The sequence below is a fragment of the Lolium rigidum genome, chromosome 6, assembly GCF_022539505.1.
Source record: "Lolium rigidum isolate FL_2022 chromosome 6, APGP_CSIRO_Lrig_0.1, whole genome shotgun sequence".
NCBI classification, from domain to species: Eukaryota; Viridiplantae; Streptophyta; class Magnoliopsida; order Poales; family Poaceae; genus Lolium; species Lolium rigidum.
In genome coordinates, this window is record NC_061513.1 from 284,137,503 (window position 1) to 284,140,789 (window position 3,287).

Genomic DNA, 3,287 nt, shown 5'->3' on the forward strand with positions numbered 1-3,287 from the left:
GGGTGTTTAGGTAAAAACGTTTGGTGAGGAGGGGCCACGGCCGGAGCCTCCACCCTGCCCTGGCCGGAGCCTCCACCCAGCCCATGGCTGGAGCCTCCAGGCAAGGTACCGCTCGCGGTACCCAGCCCACGGCTGGAGCCTCCAGGCGAGGTACCGCCCGTGGTACCGGATAATTGCCAAGTGAGGCAGTTTTGTTCCAGGGCTTTGGGGCGGCTCGGCGGTACCCCGGCCGGTACCTCGGCCGGAGGCTCCGGCCTCCCCCTCCCGGCCCGCAGCTCCATCGCCTCGCTCTCCCTCACGCGCGCAGCACACTCGGGCGGTAGTACCGCCCCTAGCTGGCCGGTACTACCGGCCCCAAGTCGAGGCAGCCCCAACGGGCAGAAATTTGGGGGCCTCCCTTTTAAGTCTTTCTCTCCCATCTTTCTTGAGTTGCTCCTTCTTCCTCCTCTCTCTCAAGCCTCTCTCCTCCATTGTTGTTGACTTTTTGAAGCTTGAGATCTTTCTCCCCTTCCCATGATTCTTGCATCTATTTGAGAGAAAGATTGAGGGGATCTAGATCCACACTTTGACCAAACCAAATCATCTCCTTGTGAGTGAATCTTTGGGATCTAGATCTTGGAGAATTTTGTGTTCTCCTATTTGTTCTTCCTCTCTTATTCCCGCAATAGCTTTTGTAGCTTTGTTGGAATTTGAGAGAGAAGGACTTTAGCATCTTTGTGGTGTTCTAGCCATTGCATTTGGTGCATCAGTTTGAGTTCTCCATGGTGATTCGTGGAGGTGAAAGCAAGGAAGTTGTTTCTCTTGGGTTCTTGGAACCCTAGACGGATTCTAGGCCTTTGTGGCGATTTGTTGGGAGCCTCCAATTAAGTTGTGGATGTGTGCCCCAATCTTTGTGTAAGGCCCGGTTTCCGCCTCGAAGGAAATCCCTTAGTGGAACCGTGACCTAGGCCTTTGTGGCGAGAGTCACCGGAGATTTAGGTGAGGCGCCTTCGTGGCGTTCGGTGTGTGGTGTGAGTACCGCATCTTGGGGTGAGGCCTTTGTGGCGTTGGTGTGCATCGAGCAACCACACCTCAAGGTGAGCCTCTTGTGGCGTTCGGGAGCACTAAGCCACCGCACCTCTCCAACGGAGATTAGCACTCGCAAGAGTGTGAACTTCGGGATAAATCTTCGTCTCCCGCGTGCCTCGGTTATCTCTATATCCGAGCTCTTTACTTATGCACTTTACCTTGTGATAGCCATCGTGCTTGAAGTTATATATCTTGCTATCACATAGTTGCTTGTATTGCTTAGCATAAGTTGTTGGTGCACATAGGTGAACCATAGTATATAGGCTTTGGGCTTGACAAAGTAAACGCTAGTTCATTTGTTAAGCCCATCTCGTAAAAGTTTTAAATCGCCTATTCACCCCCCCTCTAGGCGACATCCGTGTCCTTTCAGCTGTGAACCCAGTGCCACCCACGTTTGCCGCTAGGCTTTCGTGTCGCCATGACCAGTCGTAGGGGATTCGTCTTTTGGCCTCGCCGTTGCCATGACATATGGGAAGCATCTGGCCAATGCAAAGTCTACCGAAGCTGAGTAGGACGAAGGCCGCCGCTTGCTGTGGATCAAAACAAAAACAAGAAGGGGAGGGCCTAGGGCGATCCGAGAGGACCCCCAGGCCACCACCCACAAGCCATCCCAGTCTATTTCCCCTCCCCGACACTGCCGCCGGCCTGCATCTTGGTGGCGACAGTGACGTGGCGGTACGACGGCAAAGCCCGTAAGTTATGGAATGGGTTTTAGGGGAGATGATGCACCATGGACTCTTCGGCGCGCAAACAACACAACACACGAGACACAATTTACCCAGCTTCAATCCCGGAAGGAAAACCCTAGGCGCTTTCTTGATTGATAATGATTAGGGTTACAATGTAGTCGTGATGTCTGTGGTATGACCTAGGTTACGTATATTGTTAACGTATCTTGTGTCATGTCCTCCCCGTCGATCCCTCGTAGTCCTTGTATAGGAGGCTAGGTCTGAGGACTCCGAGTCGGTTACACGTTCGACTATCCATGTAATGGCTTGTACTTATGTTTCACGCCAGGTTCCTAGGCATCGATTGCTTATGGCGCCATGTCCTTCATTTGCCTTCGGTTGGACCGCACCCGGTATGGTAATAGTGGGTACTCGATAAGATATGCCCACGACACGGGCCTGTGACCAAAGATCGCGGGGGCTCATAGCGTCGGACCCTTCTTCTCAAGTGTACCTTCCTCCGCTAGACCCAAATCTCTACCCTTGGCCCCTGCTCGTCCTCGTCCGCTCTGGCGTCTTTTTTGTGGCACGACGGTGCTCAGTCGGCTATCCAGGTGTTGGTTTCGGCTCTGTTCGCATGAGGACTAGCCTGACACACATCGTTTCCCCTGCTTGTGGGCCTACTAGGCGTCTGCCCCGTTGCCCTCCCTAGTGCTCCCATACTGCTTCTTCGGCGACTCTCCTTAGAGGACTCAATTCTGTGCCACGGCCTACCGGTTTCCCTTCCGTCTGTGGCCCCTCTGCATTTCGGTCGCCCTAGTCTCGGTGTTTCGTGTCCACCATGTGGCACAGGTTTTGCAGAGTGAGGGAGGTCATCCAGTCATGATGTTGCGGTGGGTGCACTTCAAGGCGAAAGCCTATGAACGACGGTGCCTGCAGGCGTCATGCTCCTCGGTGAAGGCGTCCTCTTGGCTTTGTGCTCCTCCCTATGTCAAGCTTGAAAAGAAATCTTTGATCTGGGCCTTTCTGGATCTGGCAGTTACGACGCTCTTTGCGGCAATCTTCCTTCTTGGAGGCACCGTCAAGGAGCTTTGCTTGCATCGGATAGCTCTATGCCTCTCGTTTTCTCGTTGGCTCTTGGCTCCTATCCTTCCAGGGCTAGACTATTGTCATGGTGCCCAGGCTGAGCTCCCTAGACGTCCTAGGGGGCTCAGCTTGCGTTGCCCTTAGACAATGCCGATGCCACTTCTTGGTTTGCTCATGTTCCTTTGGGCTGCTTGCTTTCGGTGTTAAGGTTATTATCAGAGGTTCTCCCTGGTGGTCTGCTTGAGGTCCTCGAGGTGGTGTACTGGCTGTGAATTTTCTCCGGGTTGTGGCTTGTGGCGTGTCTCGATTGTGCATCGCCCTTCGACCACAGGGTCGACACACCCGTGACGTCGCCTCAATCTCGGCTATCCAACGCCCTTCAACTATGCATGTTGGTCATCCTTCGGGATGCTGGCCTCCGAGGGTGGGGTGAGGTGTCGGTTGGATTCGGAATCTTACTCCCCC